General features: G+C 43.6%; 1 pseudogene; it reads left to right on the top strand.

The window, feature by feature from the left end:
* Window positions 1-2864: 2864 nt before the first annotated feature.
* LOC125614657 overlaps window positions 2865-18636 on the top strand; it is a 24478-nt pseudogene continuing 8706 nt past the window's right edge.

The raw sequence follows: 18636 nt of genomic DNA, 5'->3' as shown, positions 1-18636 counted from the left end.
TGGCGTCTGTCAAGGGCTGTGACTATATTCTGTTTTGCACAGTTTGTGATGCAGCTTTTCATTACTGTGACCAGGATACTTGACCCCTACAATGCTGAGGAAAGAAGGTTTACTTTGTCTGACCATTTCAGAGGCTTCAGATCATGGCTGGTCAAATAGATGGCTCTTTTCCTGAGGTGAGGCAGAACATCACTGATAGAGGGTGTGGTGAGGAGAGCTGCTCAGTCCCAGGCCTTGGGAGTGGAGAAGGCAGGAGCTGGGGATGAGATGAACCTTCTCAGGCCACATGCCTAGTGATAACTTTCCTCCAACGGGGTCCCACTCCCAATTAGCTATTCCCATTTTAAAACCATCTGCTGCATTATTCCACTGAGGAGGTCAGGACCTGGGGATGGCATCATTTCCTATGAGCCAAACCTCTGGACATTGCTGCACTGGGGATTAAGCCTTTAGGTGCATGAGACTTTGGGGGACTTTCCAGACCCAAACCATAACACACAGCACTGCTGTGCATATTCCTGGTGGAAAAGTTCCTCTCGAGTGCTTGGTTTATCAGGTGGTTTTGTCCATTTGGTCCTGTAACAATGAAGGTCTTCAGGCAGGTTGAGTTCATGGTGGACAGGCACAAGGAGTGTTGGATTGGGGCTCCAACCTTCTCCTCAGAGCCTGTCCCCATCTTCCCATGGTTGTATTCCTCTCAGGTGCTCTCCATCCTGTTGGGGACTAGAAGGAAATTCTCCTTCAATGATTAGTCTGACAGCCCCCTGGGAGACATCCTGCCTGGGAGGCATCCTGCAGCCACCTATCTCCCTGGAATATCCTGCGGTTACCAGGATCATCAGACATCTTGCACCTGGCAGTTTTACCACCCACATCCAGCAATTGTTGATTAGAGAGCTTCCCCATCCCCAGCATATAAATAGCCCTGTGTGAACAATAAAAGTTTGCAGCTTGATCAGACCCCTGTCTTGCTGTCATCCTTCTGTGTCTCTTCTCCCTTCATTCCTCCCCATCTAGGTTTGCTGCCCATGTTGATGTGTCCTGCTGGATGGGACACCATCCTGGAGGAGGATGGTGTAAACTGACTACATCTGCATCTATCTGCTGATGTGGTCACTCTGATAGAAGCTTTTCTTCCCAGACAGGCCCAGCACAGGTCCTGGTTATCCCTGGCCCTAGGGATATAACTATGACATGTGATCCCCTATGCAGCTGCCATAGCCAGCCCTGAAGTCAGGGGTTCCCATCAACCTCAGCTGAAGGCCTGGATGGAAGGTGGGGGGGATCTGGGGGGCCATGGACTCTGATGGGGACTTGAGTGAGAGTGAGCCAGACAGTCACCACAGGGTCAGGGGCCCTGATACCCCCAGAGCATGCTGTGGGTGCCATCTGTCCTTGCATCCTGGGACACTGGGTAGGTGATGGTGTCCAGTTTCCATTCAGAGGGAATTTTGTTGAAATATTTGGTCAAACGGTAATGTTTCAAATGCAGACAACCACACAAGTTCTTGGAGGTGGTTGTCACTGTTGTTTTCTAAGAGCAGAGTCTGCAGTTCTTAGAAGTGACTGAGAAACAGCTGTGTGATTGACAGCTCCTGGCCTCACCCTCCTCCCCAGGTGCCGCAGTCTGGTTGGGCACAAAATAACCGAGCCGCCACAGAGTCTTGTAGGTTCAAAACAGAAACTCCTTTATTCTCTGCACTCCCGAGAATGCCACGCACGCGGCCTTCTCCCAGGACACACCACACACCAACCGGAAATCCCTCCTGCAGAAATCCTGCTTTTGGCACTTCCCCAATCAAAGCGACCTCCCCAGGAATCCCCAGGAGAACTCCAAAGTAGCAGGTGGAGGCAGACAGCAGGGGTCTAATATACAAATGAATACACACCTTAACATAACCATTATCATCTGAATGGCTTGCTGGCATCACCTCTCAACCACTTGGTTCTGGCAAAAATGCCACGTGTCATTCCTAATCGGCTATGGCTCTCAGCACCCAGGGCTGAAGAAGGGCAGGGATTGTGGCTGTGGTGTGCTAATTTATGCTTATCTAGTATCCCTCTAGAATCCATTCCATAATGTAAATAAGTAACTGCTTCTTTTTATGTCTTCTGTTGCATTTTTATATCAAATGAGATGTGAAACACAGGCCTGTGGAAGAAACTTGCTGCTAACAGGAATGTGTGAATGTATCTCAGCATATCATCCAGCAGAAAGCTGTGATCCCTGGGTTGTGACAACCTTGAGTGGAACTGAGTTTTTAATAGAATATAATGTACAAATTGCCTGAAATCCTGTGATAAGAATTACACGTGTTGTGTGGGGATCCCTGATGCACACAGCTAGGAGGGCAGTGCAGGTCTTAATTTAAAATATTGTAATGAATACTCATCCTGAGGGAATGTGAGTAATAAAGATGAAACCAGAAGACAAAGTGTTGTGTTGCCAAAAAAGAAAAGTTTAGAAAAACAAGCAAATTGGAAAGGTTCAGAACAGATAAGCTGAAGCCAAGGGAACAAGACAGAGGACATGGCTCTCTGCATGGAAGCCATGTGCCTTTGGCCAGTGGGGGCAAGTGTTTCCCTGACTTGTCTGGCTGTTAGACCTAGACCACAGGAGGTGAGCCACCAGGACCCATAGTTCAAAGCCCTCCTCTTCTGAGCACTGTGGTTGGGGAAGAGGGAGGCTCTGTTGTCCACAGGGAAGAGGGGAAGCAAAGCCCAGGCTTTCTGCAGAGGACAGGCACTCCCCATGCTGTTGCCCTGGTGCAAGGTGCGCTGGGAAAGGTGACCATGTTTGGAAATCTGGAATCCATCCCCAGCTCCCTTCTGGGATTTTTCTTTGCTGCTGTAGTCCAGACAACATGGTGAAAGTTCGCTGGTTTCCATTACTGGAGAAAACACTTGAGACATCAACTTGCAGAGAGAAGGGGTTTGTTGGCGTATAGTTTTTGAGGATTTAGACTGTCCTCAGGTTTGTGGCAGAGAGCGTGGGGTAGAGAAAATGTCCACTCACTCTTTCCCTGAACAAAGAAGAGGAGAAAGCTGGCTTTCTGCAGCCTCACTCAAGGCCCATGATCTAGAGCCTTCTACAAAGTCCCCAAAGGTTCCCCACCCCATGAACACCAGACTAGGAACCCCATCAACACCTGACCTCTGGGGACCACCCAGATCCAAATGGAAGCAATCACTAATGAAACAGGGGAGGGCCACCATGTCAATCAATTTGATGAACACAGTTGCTTTTTGTTAATATTTAACCATTGGCCATGGAACCAAAACACAATGCTGATTAAGACAGCCAGCACATCATGGTTCATGGGACATGAATCAGACTGTAATTTCCAGTGGTCTTATACTTCACACCTGAGCTGAGAAGAAGGAGGCATCTGCCGGCCAGTACTCACCAGGCCATGCAGCACCTCTGCAACTAGCCAGTGCAGCTGTCACTCCTCACCACCATTTGGTGTTAGCTTCTCCTCTCCTTCTAATTAAAGAGTTAACTGAAAACTGAAAGAACACAGGGAAGCTTTAGTATGTCTCTCAGGAACATCTTGTGTAATTCGGTCATCTATACCTTATTTTATGAAAAGATTTTTTTTTAAAAAATCACAAACACACAAACACATATATAGACAGACTTATATCAAATCATATATATATATATATATATATATATATATATATATATATATATATATATAAAAGTTGCCTCCTCTGTGGCCAGAGGTGAAGACTGGCATTAGATGAATTTTGGCACACTGAGGATCAAATCAGATATTTAGAAACAGCTGCAAATAAAAAATTTTAATAAAAAGTGTAAGGTATGATATTGCTTGTGTCCTGAGTTGTCTTCACTAACCCCTGAGTCCTGTCGCAGGTGGGCTACATGGTATGCAGACCTGTTGAATCAAATCCTGGATTTTATTTCTGAATATGTCCTCTAAGGAATCCTCTTAATAAATATATTTATTAAGAAAAGTATGCAGGGAGGTCTAGATGTGTGTCACTCATACTTCTGTGCATGCTATCTTTTTATGAGACACTTGTGTTCTTGCACTTTGTGTCTTTCCTGGAAAATAGTAGGGGAGGTTCAATATGGATTCAGATTTGTATCATGTGTCTAAAAGAGCAAATGCTTCATAATGAACTGATATAGTCCAGGGATGAAGAAGCTAAGAAAGATTACTCCTTAAGAAAGATTGCTCAAGCCTCACTTTAGAAGACAGGTACAGAACAATCGAGACAAAAACCGAAAGGGCATTTGCAATGAGAAAACAGCGTGTTTCATCCCACAGTTTTCCATTAAGCCTGTGTCTGTGGGTTGGGCTTCATAGGAGCTTCTGTAACTCCTTCCATCTCTCCAGCCCTCCTTGGCCCCTTTTTCTTGTCTGACCCTCTGTGAGTTGGAATTTCTGTGGGTTTGAACTAAAGCGCAGCTGCCATTGTCAGGGTGAGGAGCAAGGAGGCAAGAAGGTGGTGGCCTCATTGTGGTGGCTGCAGACTTGGAGCACTGGGGAAGAGGAAGCCTTGAATCATCCCCCAGCTTTGAAGTTGCTTCACTCAACTTTTATCATTTCAAGAACTGCAGTGAAAGCAAGTTTGTCATTATCCACCCACCCCCTTTTTCCCCCCCGCTGGAGTGCAGCAAATACCAGAGGCATCAGAGACAAAATTCAGCATAGCAATAAATTAACAGGGCTCTCACTACAGAGGAAAATAAGACAACAAGTAGGAAGTAAATGGCTGAAAGGGTTTTCTCAAGCAGCATAAATCAAAAAGGGCAGAATGCACAAAAGAAGAATATACACCAGAAAGATACAAAGGAAACATGTGGGCCCCATGGAGGGGCCTCTGAAACCGTCTTAAGAATATACAAAGACCAAAGAAAGAATTGGTGATCTGAAGGAGTCTTGGTGGGGGGAGTAATAAAAATTCAAAGAAGAAAGGGGACATTAAAAGATACTCAGCTCCCACATGAGGCCACAACACCAAAAAGCCCTGTCTTTTTGCCAAGACTTTGAAAACATAAAAAGCTCAAAATGTGTTGTCATTAGGAATCGAATTNTCAAAATGGATCAAGGACCTTAATATCAAATCAGAGACATGGCATCTGATAGAAGAAAAAGTTGGCTAGGATCTACATACTGTGGGGTCGGGCTCCAAATTCCTCAATAGGACACCCATAGCATAAGAGTTAATGACTAGAATCAACAAATGGGACTTACTCAAACTAAAAAGTTTTTCTCAGCAAAAGAAATAATAAGAGAGGTAAATAGGGGGCCTACATCCTGGGAACAAATCTTTACTCCTCACACTTCAGATAGAGCCCTAACATCCAGAGTATACAAAGAACTCAAAAAATTAAACAATAAGAAAATAAATAACCCAATCAACAAATGGGTCAAGGACCTGAACAGACACTTCTCAGAGGAGGACATACAATCAATCAACAAGAACATGAAAAAATGCTCACCATCTCTAGAAGTCAGAGAAATGCAAATCAAAATCACCCTAAGATACCATATCACTCCAGTAAGATTGGCAGCCATTATGAAGTCAAACAACAACAAGTGCTGGTGAGGATGTGGGGAAAAGGGTACACTTGTACATTGCTGGTGGGACTGCAAATTGTTGCGGCCAATTTGGAAAGCAGTATGGAGATTTCTTGGAAAGCTGGGAATGGAACCACCAGCTTGACCCAGCTATTCCCCTTCTCAGTCTATTCCCTAAAGACCTAAAAAGAGCATACTACAGGAACACTGCTACATCGATGTTCATAGCAGCACAATTCACAATAGCAAGACTGTGGAACCAACCTAGATGCCCTTAAATAGATGAATGGATAAAAAAAATGTGGCATTTATACACAATGGAGTATTACTCTGCATTAAAAAATGACAAAATCATGGAATCTGCAGGAAAATGGATGGCATTAGAGCAGATTATGCTAAGTGAAGCTAGCCAATCCCTAAAAAACAAATGCCAAATGTGTTCTTTGATATAAGGAGAGTAACTAAGAACAGAGTAGGGAGCAAGAGAATGAGAAGAAGATTAACATTCAACAGGGACGAGAGGTGGGAGGGAAAGGGAGAGAGAAGGGAAATTGCATGGAAATGGAAGGAGACCCTCATGGTTATACCAAAATTACATACAAGAGGAAGTGAGGGGAAAGGGAAAAAAACAAGGGGGAGAAATGAATGACAGTAGATGGGGTAGAGAGAGAGGATGGGAGGGGAGGGGAGGGGAGGGAGGGATAGTAGAGGATACGAAAGGCAGAAGAATACAACAGACACTAGTATGGCAATATGAAAATCAGTGGATGTGGAACCGATGTGATTCTGCAATGTGTATACGGGGTAAAAATGGGAGTTCATAACCCACTTGAATCAAAGTGTGAAATATGATATGTCAAGAACTATGTAATGTTTTGAACAGCCAACAATAAAAATGTTAAAAAAATAAAAAAAAATAAAAAAAAATTAGAAACCTCAGTCCTTGAAGTGGACACCTGTCATTATTCCCACTTGACAGCTGTTTGAGTGGAGGCCCAATTCAGCCACTCTCATGGTCCCACAGCCAGTTTGTGGTCAAAGCAATTGACTCCAAAGCCTGTGCTTGGACCACTGCCTGAGGCTCTGAAGATGCTTGTAAAGGGGTCCCTACATGGGTCCCCATCCTGCAGCTCCCTGACCCACTGGATGGAATGCTCAGTGGCAGCAGATCCTACAGTTCCAGCGGCCATTCCACATGGACCTAGGCAATAGAGGCCCCTCCAAAGACAGGCCCACATTCTCTTCTCCAGAACTTGTTTTCCTGATCTTTGGTCAATGGGCCTTTGCAGAGGTGGTTGATGTGGGCTATAAGGTGGCCTTCACTGAGAAACTGGCACCTCCCTCCTTGGCTGGACAGGGGAGGGAACTGGCACCATGTTCTGGGAAGGAATCCATTGCAGCTTCTCATTCAGTGAGGAGCAGTCTTCTGTCCAAAGACGATCCTGAAAGCTCATCCTGAGATGGTGCCACAGACAGGCAGCTGTGGGCCAGGTTGTGTGAACACTGCCATGTGTGGGTCGAAGGTAACAATCATTTTCTTTGTTGACAAAGGGGAATGGGCCATTTACTGTGTTCTTGACATTATGCTGAGTTATGTTCTTCAAACTGAACTTCAATATGTGTTTGTTTTCCAGAGCAAATTGCTCAGTCTATGAGATCCTACAAGTGGACTTTGGCATCGACAACAGCAGTGGTCTTGCTGGGACCCAGCAAATCAACTGGCAAGTGGCGTACCCAGTTGACGACTTCATGAGAAAGCTGGTCATTTCTGAGATCTTTATCAGCCAGAGGACCTATGTGGGCATCATCTCTCTTGCAATGGTGCCCAATTATGGCTTTAGGAGAAGAGTTACAGAGAAGTTTTCTTTGAATACTTTGATTACTCCAATGTCATAAAGCAGAATGTCATCTGTTCTCTCTCATGCACTTGGTACATGTTGTTTAAACAAGAAAAATATTCTTAAATTGCATTTCAAGCAGAACCAGTATGGCACTGTGTAAAAACGTGGATTTGTAACTGATGTGATTCTTCAATCTGTATACTGGGTAAAAATGGGAGTTCATAACCCACTTGAATGAAATGTATGAAATATGATATATCAAGAGCTTTGTAATGTTTTGAACAACTAATAAAAAATTTCATTTCATTTACCTGCTTTCCATAGTGCCTCCTTGAAACTATGTAGGCCTACTGTGTAAATCCCTTTTCATTTTTGGAGACTGTGGAATGGTTTCCTGGGGAGCCCTCTTCATTTGTTGTCTCCATCTTTGTGCATGTCAGGACCAAGAGTTGTGCTGAGGGAAGATAGTTTTATTGAAATGTATGGTAGGGTGTGTTTTGGGACAGAGTTCTGTGTGCGCAGTTACCGGACCCTCATCAATTGGCTTTGCTTTGAGACACCCCTGGTGGCCTGGGATTGGCAAACTTTGAAGTGCAGGAAGACCAAAAGAATCTGGTTGGCAACTGCCCAGATTAACTTAGACAGGATCCCAGTGCCCACCAAACTGCCTGTTGTTTTGCTTCATGGGTCAGAAAGTGGTTGGGTTTCTTTCCCTGTGTTTGGCTGAAACTCTGTCCACAACTAAGGCCCAGGGACCACACATGAGGATGGAGTCATGGATGATATTACAGTTCATAAAAAGGAGGGTGCTGTGGGTCTATGGGAGGACCATGAACTCCATGCTCTTCTGTCCTGGAAATGATCAGGTACATTCTGCACTGAGTTGAACTTCCTGCCGGGACCTCACACACAGGTGTTCTGGGGAAATCTGTGGCTGCTTTGGATCATTTGTCACTCAAGTTGGATACCAGAGTTGAGCCAATTACAGATGAAAACCCTATTCATTAATTAATCTACCTTTACTCCCCCATCTTGAGAACTTAACATGGGTCCTTTGCCTGGAACACATGTTCCCTACCTCTCCATGGGGTGGTTCCTCTCCTGTGCCTTGCAGTTAGAGAGGCACCTTCCCTGACCACACTGGTTTGTGCAGCCCTCAGCCCTTCTCTGCTCTTCTGTTTCTGTCCATGTCTTCCTACTTCATGATACTCACAGATGTCACCAATGGCCATTGCTGGAGTCATCTACTGACTCTCTTTCCAGAAGATAAGATCCTGGTCAGTTTCATCCACCCCTGTCTCCTTGGCACCCATAGCAAGGCCTGCCACAGTTGATGGTTGTTGAATGAATGAATGTACCTCGTGCTTGAATCCAAGTTCCAGGGCATTTAGGTTTTGAAAATTATGTGATCCTGTCAGCAGTGATCCCCATTTTGGTGTGGTGGAGTCACAACTTGGTAAGAGAGCAGCTGCTAAGAAACAGAGGTGGCTGTTGTGTATTTCAGGGAGGATGAGGCATCCTTGCAGTCCCTCTCCCTGGGAGCTCTCCTGCAGATTCTCCAGCTCAACCTAGCTTGGGTCACAGTTGGGGAATATCTTCACTCACGTCCTTGCCCTTTGTCCCATGCTTCATCTCCAGCTCTCAATTCCCTATTGGTTCTAAAGCCTCCTGAAGCTTACAAGGGTGGAATTCAGCAGAGAGCTTCATGCTCTCTTCTTGGGAAGGCACCAGTTTCGAGAGTTGCTGGGAAGCAAGATGTGTTTACCTGTCAGGGCCTGGGACCAGAGCAGGAGTGGAGAACAGGGCTGGTCAATTGCAGAGCACAGGCTGAATCCAGCCTGGTGCCTGGTTTGTACATAAAGTTGTTTTAAAATCCAGCCATGATCATTTTCAGAGTCTATGGCTGCTTGGATGGTGATGCAGGTGGATTTGAGTATTTGCAACAGAGAGTATCTTTGGCTGAACTTTAATTTTACCACCTTGTCATAATGTGTGAGGCAGTGGGTGAGGAGAGGACTGCTTTCTTGTTGCTGTTAGTGAACATTGTTCTTGACTCTCAGCATTTCTCATCAGGAAACGAGACTTTGCCAAAAGCACTCCAGCCCTCTTTGACCAGTGGTGACATTGTTCTTCATTGGGCCACAAGAATCAGGTGCTGGGCTAATTGAGATGTCACTCACAGGGTCAGGTCCCAGGGTAGGGACAGAGCAGAATTGGGGGAAAAAGCTGCCAACAACTTCATAGCTGCGAATGAAGGGCTGGGTGACAGTATGTGCCCTGTGGTCAAGATGCAGGTCATCTGAACAGTGTTTTACAAGCATTGCCACTGTACCCAGGGGGCTATAAGTTTCTTGGTGACTGGAGGAGAGGCCAGTGGATAGAGCTGGGTGCTGCCCCCATGGGTGGCTGCCTGCAGCTTGGGTGAGGTGCACTCTCTGTCACTGACCTCATTGTCCTGTTTTCTCCATGCTGGTGCAGGCTGAGCATCTTGACACCACACAAGGCCATGATCCTGCTGTGTGCTGTGCACATAGTGGCCATGAGCACTCCCACGTGGATGATCTTCACTCAGTGGCACTCATGGTGTAGCCATCTGTAGTTGGAAAGTGCTGTGGAGGGAGGGCACTGGTGTCAGATGTGATCAAGCTCAGGACCCCAGTCAATTAGTGGAGTTTCCTGAGGATTTAGACATTACAGGCAGTCTTTGTACACTGGCCTGCATATTGCATGCAGTTAATAATATTTAGTTTTTATTATTTTCATCTAATATTGTCATCACACTCACACCCACTCACAGGTAAAAGGAGCCATTTCAAACTGTCAAGGACAATGTGTGTTCAGTGAGCTCACTTTACACATGGCCAGAAATAACAACTCTTGTTGGTGGAGCCACAAGCTTGTGCAGCTGGTGTTTACACTTGCAGCAGAGTGGGTGCCACATGGGTGCCACATGGGTGCCATGCTTGTGCCCAGCTGAGCATCTTTCCAGCACGTGTCTGTAGTAGGTCATAAATATTACTGTGCACAAATGCGAGGACGTGTTCCTCAGGGCTGTGTCAGTAGCAGTAATATTTATGACCCACCCACAAAACGGCCATCATGCGACACATTCATCAAGGGCTTCTACCCTGGGAGCATTCAGTTTTCTGGGCGATGAGGCCTGAGTGACAACTTTAGGAGCAATTATGCGAGGGACTCCAGGTTCTATTTGACACCACCTTTAAGGTGGCGAATCATCAGGAGAGCCAGTCTGGAGACAGTGGTTTTCTTAAAAACCAAAAGACCCATTTGACTGTTGGCAGGTGAACTAGGCTGTTTATCATGCCATGCAGCTGTGGCTGTGGGAGCTGTCCATGAGCACTGTGGCTTCCAGAAGCCTTCTACAAGCCTTCTATTTCTGTTTGGAAATGACAGAGAGTTCTTGCCAACAAATGGCCTTGCCAGTCTCTGCGCTGGCCCTTGGGGGAGAGCCCTTCCCCACAGCTGGGGACCAGGGAGATGTCTGTGCTCACACTAAGACAAGCTGATCAGTTCCTGTCTGACTCACTCTCTGCTGAAACTGTGCCTTCAGCATGTCTGCCTGGGTTGTCCCATCTGCAAAAGGGTCACATGGACTCTGTAGTGTTGTGTTACCAGTTATTGTGAAGGCGAGACAGAGGAACACACCTACACAAATGCCACATAATGCACATATGGGAAATGCTAATGCTATGTTTCCTATTTATTATTGCTTAAAGAGGAAATACACAAGAAAAGTGGTGGCACTCAGAATGCTTTCTAATGGGTGGCACAGGCTCAGACCAGCTAGAATAGGTGTGACTTGTAAATAATCACAATGGCTCTGCCCTCTCCTGGGCCCACCAGTTGCACGCCAGCTTCAAAGCACACAGCAAGTGCCCTCATGCCCCATGCTTGACTGGCTCACTGCAGAGCCCAGAGAATTCATTCCTAAATTCCAGTGGTCAGGGTGGCATTTTTTTTTAATCTGCTTTGATTTTTTCTTTTCCCAGAAGGGAATCATGGGTGACTGTCCCTAATATACCCACTAGATGGTGCTGACATGCCAGGTTGTGGCCACAGATGTGCCCTTCTCCCCTCCCCCAGAGGGCTCCAGAACACCTGAGGCCAACTGGTTTTGCCTAGTCTCCCCTGAGAGTGAGCAGAGAGGCTCCCTTCTATTACCCACCTGGTCCAGCCAGCACCTGGCACCTGGCAGGCTGGAAAGGTACTGCCTCCCTTCTCCACACTGCAGGCCCCACAGCTAGATGGACACCTAGTGGATTTTCCCCTCAAAAGTCTTTAGTATTTTTATTTCTAAGGATTGGTGCTCATTATAAAAAAATTAAGCTACATATGGAGAAATCAAAATCCCAGCACCCCCAGTATGACTCCCATTCCAAATGGCTCATCTAAGTCAATGCTGTACAGAGACAGCTGGCTGGACAGATAGTTGGGGGTGATCATCACACCCTGTAGCTGCGAGCTCCTGCTCTGCATGCTAGGATTCTAAGAGATGTCAAGTCCCCCATTCCCTTCTACTTAAGAGGAACCAAGAAATCTTATGTGAGATCCTTGCACTTCAAAAAGCATCAACCACCACAATGTACTGATTTTTTTTTTTTTAAGAAATTTTTTTAATATTTATTATTTTTTTTTTTTTTTTAGTTTTCGGCAGACACAACATCTTTGTATGTGGTGCTGAGAATCGAACCCGGGCCGCACGCATGCCAGGCAAGCGCGCTACCACTTGAGCCACATCCCCAGCCCCCTGATTTTTGATAGAATAAAAACCATCTATATTTTGCCTAGAAGAATCTCAACTCACCTCCAAAAGAAACACATAGGACAAAAGTGAAGAATAAGAGAAAGTTATCTCAAGCAAATGGAAACAAAAATTAAACAGAAGTAGCTATTCTTATATCACAAAAATTACACCTTAATACCAGGTGATTCTCCTGCCTTAGCCACCTGAGATGCTATGATTACAGGTGTGCACCACCACACTCAGCTGACTTTAGTTTTTAATGCAGTTGGAATTCAATCAAATTATTAAAAAATTATTTTAACTGTTTAATCATATCCAGTTACCCCAATAACCAAACCGTTCATTGCTTTTTATTTTAATGTTATTGTTTTGATATATAAAGCTTTAAAATCAGATTTTTCTTATTTCAACTGATTTATAGGTTAGTGTTCTGATCCCTAAATAACCACTGTTATTTACTTATAACATATTTTTAAATAAATGCATATTTCTTTAAAGCATAGTATTAAGATGTATAAAGATTAATAAAATGATGATAATAATAATAATAATAATAATAATAATAAGCAAAGAAAAAGCAAACATAAAAGAGTAAATAGTATTTGTCAGGAGGGAAGACATTGTCACAGGTAAAAAACCTAAGCCTCTTCAGACCTTTTAATTATTTGATTCTGCACATGCTATATCAATTAGATTTACATATTCATTTAATTTTCAACTCTCAAAGAGTTGTGGTACAAATCTATGTATTACAAGATAACAAAAATAGAAGACAGTAAGAGAGGAAGAATGGTCACACAGCACAAGTAGTAAACAATAACCAAAATGGCACTAGTAAATATTCACCTGTCAAGAACCACCTTAATGGGGAAAATTCTCCAGTAAAAAGACATAATGTTCTATAATACATAGAACAAAAAAATCTATATTTTGCCTAGGAAAATCTCATTTCACCTCTAAAAAACATATAGGATAAAAGTGAAGCATAATAGAAAGATATCTCAAGAAAATGGAAATAAAAACTAGAAGTAGCTTTTCTTAAATCACAAAAAAATAGACCTTAATACCAAAAGTAAAAATAGACTAAAGTCATTATATAATAACAAATGGTTTCAATTAAGCAAGAAAATATCATAAGTATAAATATAAAATCACATAATACTGAAACACATAGACATAAGACAGACACTACTTCATCTAAAGGGAGAGAGAGACTTCAATGTATATTAATAGAGAACTTCTAATAACAGAGTTTGAAAAATGGATGGATCTTTCATCCAAAAACATCAAAAAAGAGACACAGGATTGTAAGTGTTTTGACCAGAGAAATATAAGGACAGCATTCCTCTGGTGAGCAAACTCCCAGGAGGTAACAGGCACCCTGTTTCCTATGTTTGGAATATTCTGCAGTTTCTTTCAGAAACCAGCAATATAACTAATACATGTGCAATATCTAGCTGTTGTGGCAATGCCTTGCATGAGGAAGCTCTTTGATAGAATCTCATCAGCCTCAACCTTGAACTTAGACTCTTAGCTCCTGGGGGGGACTCTCTTTTTAGACAACCATAGTGTTTTGCCAAGCTCTGCTGCACCTGAAGCTGTCCACATAATAGTAACTTTAAACAAGGGACTTACTTGAGAGCCTCACAAATCTTCTAAGATTGCACATTGCAACCTTAGTAGGTAACTATCAAAGAAGCTGCATAATGTTGCTAAATCTGTAGCCTAATGGCACAATGAACAATAGTGTACTACTGATGTCAGTGCCATAATGTAACCTAAAGTAAAAGTAAAGTAAGTAAAGCTGGCAGCTTGGACAAGGAGACTTTCTACCATCCTGTCATTCTGCCTCTGCACCTTCCTTGTGTCTATTCTTTTCTTTTTACACAGGATTTAAAGTACACTGCAGAGCAGATGGACTTAACAGAACTTTCCAACAAAGAAAAAAAGAAGACAAATTCTTCGCAACAGTACCAACAACATTCTCCAGAATAGACAATAGATTAAGTCATAAAACAAACCTTAACAAATTTTAGAAGCTAAAAATCATTTCAAATAACTTTTTTTCTGAACACAATGTAATAAAACTAGAAACTTACAACAGGAGGAACTTCAGAAACATCCTGTGTGTCTGCAAATGTAACAACAAGCTCTCAAATAGCCAAGAGTCAATGAATAAATAGAATGGAAATTTTTAAAAATTCTTGAGAAAAATGATGATAGAAACATGAAATAAAAAACCCTATAGCATAGAGCAGAGGCAATTTTAAGAAGATTAGATCAGTACATACCTACATCAAAAAAGAAAACAACCAAGACTTCCACTTCAAGGAGGTAGAAAATCAAGAATTTGTCAGACCCAAAACTAAACATCAGAGAAGAGGTAAATAAAATAAAGACTAATATATTATTTTAAAAATATCAACAACAGAAAGAATTTATTTATTTATTTATTTATTTATTTATTTACTTACTTACTTATTTATTTACCCCTAGGATTGAACTCAGAAGCAACCACTCACTGAGAGATGTCTCCAGCCCTAGTTTGTTTTTTATGGAGAGACAGGGTCCCATAGAGTAGCTCAGTGACTTACTTTTGCTGAGGCTCTCTTTGAATTTGCCTTCCTTGTGCCTCTCCCTGAGGATATAAACTGTTCATGTCAATGGTTAAGAGCACAGCTTTGCCATTGAACTCACTTAAGCAGTGGGAATATCATGATGCTGTATAATATAAGCATTCCCAGATGTGACACCTACGGATATATTCGCATTGGCTTTGTCCACAGAAAGCATGAGACTCACCTTTCAGAACTCTGCTTGGTGCATGGTTTGCCTTCTTCTCTTTTTGGGGGGAGGTTGTCTGTTGGAGACTAAACCCAGAACATTATGCATGCAAGGCAAGTGCTTCCCCATGGAGCTGTACACCCAGCCCACCTTGGCCTTCCTTGGTGATCAGAGAAAGGGTATGTGGGACTCCATTTTTAATGACTTTCTGGGAAAATTCATGTCCTCTGATTCTACCTCTTCAGATCCAGTTGAAGGAGAAGGTGCTGTGGAGAGCCATCCCCCTTTTCATCTTCTTAGTCTCCTGTCAGGTTAATCCGGTCTCCTGTGCTGTTGTTGGGGCAAGGGGGAGAGGGGGAACACATGTGCCACTCCTTTGGTTTCTACTTGTTTCCAGATCCTTTGTTTGGTATTATGGCCTCAGATTCTGTGGACCCATTCTACTGGATGTGAGGGATTCTGGCCTCCAACAGAGAGAGGCTCAGACTTGCTCTGCCTCTTCTCTGCTGTACCAGCACCATTTAGTTGAATGACAGCCTTTCTGTGGAGCTCAGAGAATGGGCAGCTCCGTGGCGTGGAAAGTTTGCATGTGCCATGTTGAATAGCCTGATCAATGGTGCATTCAGCCTGGGCAACACCATCTTCTTTGGAGTTGGGTTTGAATGCAATACAAAACCTGGAAGAGCAAGATAAGTCTCTGCTTGAGAATTTCTGAAAACCTGAAAAAAATGGAGTGTTTGAAATCCCTGAAATGAGATTGTAAGTCCACCTAGAACATTCTCTAGAACTTTCTATTGGTTTCTCAGCTGCATCTTTTTTCATATCTACAGGTCAAATATATGGATCAAAACCACGAGTGACAGTGAGGTCGACTCTAACCAGTCACCTGTGGGTCTAGAAACGATTTTATTGTGTATGTTGATGGTGCATTTGATGGACACGGTTTAAAAATGGGGTTCCAAAGAGGTTCCAGTCACTCAGAATCAGAGCTCATCTGAACATGATGGAAAGGGAAGGTTGATTCCCAACTAGATCCAATTGTGCCAGCCTGATCTGCAGACTCAGGAAATGATTGGAATGTTCTCCAGTTTAATGAACTGATGAAGGATGGGCCTCTCTGTCCTCTGTCCACCCAGAATGGATCTGTCCATAGGGATGGGAATGCAGCAGGCTCCTGAGGGATACGTGACTTTCCAAACAGAATGACATGGAGTCTGGCGGGCTGGACAGAGGGACTCAGTTGTGTTCTTATCTTTGGTTTTGGGGCATTATTCTATAATTGCTGCCAGCAACTTGAAGCCCATCCAATGTGGATAAGGGGTCACATGCAATTCTGTAGGTTCATTTTATTAAATGATGTCTTGCTTTCTTGAACTCACAGGGGCTTTGTGGCTGCCCATTTCCTTAGGCACACTCATGGAGCTGGGTATCTCTGCAATGGTCACGTTGGGCCTCATTGTACAGCTCTTGGCTGGTGCCAAGATAATTGAAGTGGGTGACACCCCAAAAGACCAAGCCCTCTTCAAAGGGAGCCCAGAATTTTAAGAAAGATCATGGGTACAGTTCTGGTGTCTAGTTGAGAATTTGAATTGACTCTAAAATTGGGGGCATTAAAACAGCCCAGTTTGGCCTGTGTGCTTGGCCTGCTGACCCTGTAGGTGCTCCATGGCCTGTTAGTGAGAGAGAACTTCTGGCAGGTGCTGGGTATGGGGGAAGGCCAGGCACAGCAGGGGAGAGCAGGAATGCCCCAGAGGATGGACTTGAAGGATCAGGGCATGGAGGTCACCCCTTCACCAGCGATGATTTCCATACCTCACGAAGGAGGTGACATCTACTTCAGAGCTGTCATAAGAATTCAATCAAAGCCAGATGCTGTGGAGTGTGCCTGTAGTTACAGCAGCTCTGGAGGCTGATGCAGGAGGATCATCATTTGGAGGCCAACCTCAGCAACTTAGTGAGTCCCTAAGCAACTCAGTGAGACCCTGCTTCTAAATAAAAAATGGCTGGGGATGGTACTCAGGGGTGAAGCACCTCTGCTTAGTCCTCAGTACTAAAAAAAAGAGGATTAAATTAAATAATCACTCTCACAGTGCCTAGCACATGGTAGTTATATAGCAAGTGCTATTTTTCTTCTGTATTTAAAAGGATTTAATGAACAAAAAGTTGATCCTCTCAGTCCAGCTCTGCTCTTGATTAGATTTTGATGTGGAAGAAATTTAGATAATAGTTCTGCAGTCTCAGTTTCTACATGCTGTTAAACTAGGTTAAGAGTATTGGCTGTATCAAATGATAGGCAGCCCCAATAATGGGGACTAGCCTCAGAGTCAGTCAAGCCTTACCTCTGTTAAATGGAATGTATTATTTAGAAAACAATATTTACAATTTTCTACTCTGCCATCTTCCATACAGCATGTCTTAGTGATCTTAAGTTAGTAGGTAAAATAATTTAGTGAGAAATCCATCGAACTTAAATTGTGAGTTTCAGACACAAATCAAGATTGTAGAATATATTTATGTATTAATGCATTGATCATTAATGAATTAAGTAATGCATTATTAAATATTAAGTAACACATTTATTATTCAATGCCTTAAATTAATGCATTATCCTTCTAAAGCACTAATAAGTAGTTTTCTTTTTTTTCAATTTTTATTTTGGATATGTAAAATATACTTGGCTTAGTACAGTGGTGCACGCCTCTAATTCCAGCAGTAAAGGAGGCTGAGCCTGGAAGATTGTGAGTTCAAAGCCAGCCTCAGCAACAGCGAAGCCCTAAGCAGCTCAGGGAGACCCTGTCTCTAAATAAAACCAAAATAGGTCTGGGGATGGGGCTCAGTGGTTGAGTGCCCCTGAGTTCAATCCCTGGTACTAAAATCAAAACAAACAAACAAAAAATTTGCATTATTTTTCTAAAGCCCATATCGGGTTTTTATTCTCTTTCTCCCTTTATTTTAAATATTAATTTTTTGCAGACTTAAAAATGGAACTCAGTGCCTCTACCACAGAGCTACAGCCCCAGAAGTTTTCTCCTTACCCTTGACAATTTTTTAAAATGTTTTTCCATCTTAAGTATTCAAGATTAGAGAGAGGGGAAGATGGCGGCGAAGGGAGAGCATTACCCCTGTGTACCGAGTCACTGTGCGGGAGAATGACGAGTTAGAACGGCTAAAAGCTATCTTGTTAGGAATTTCCAGCAAAATTGCGTTGCTACAAAACCTAGAGGAAGGATTTCCATCGCACGAGGATCAACTACGGGGGCTCAAACGCGAGAGATTTGTCCGCACGGAGGGTCACGCTGCTTATTCAGCAAATCGGCCTGCGGCTAGAGTCTGCGGCGCACGCTGGGAAACGAGGAGATAGCAACGCAAAGATACAGCGCTGCAGTTTCTGCGGGCTTCTACCAGCTGTGCAATCACCGTACTCAGTGCTGAATTCTGGGTTTGAGACGGGGGAAGGAAGCGGTCCAATTCGGTTCTCCACACCGGTCAGACCACAGAGGAAGCCAGCGGCCACCATCTTGGAGAGCTGACGTCACCATCCCTGTTTTTGACTGATCGCAGCTCATTCAGCCATAGAACAGGTAATTTCAGGCTGCCATTAGCCTGCATCTCGCAGACAAATTACTCAGGCTCAGTGCTAAATAACCCGCAGAAACTGCTTCTTGGAGCCTGCTCCTATCAGAACATACAC

This window comes from Marmota marmota, unplaced genomic scaffold, assembly GCF_001458135.2.
Source record: "Marmota marmota marmota unplaced genomic scaffold, marMar, whole genome shotgun sequence".
NCBI classification, from domain to species: domain Eukaryota; kingdom Metazoa; phylum Chordata; class Mammalia; order Rodentia; family Sciuridae; genus Marmota; species Marmota marmota.
Note: the sequence above shows the minus strand (reverse complement) of the source record. Positions and strands in the feature narration are given on the sequence as shown.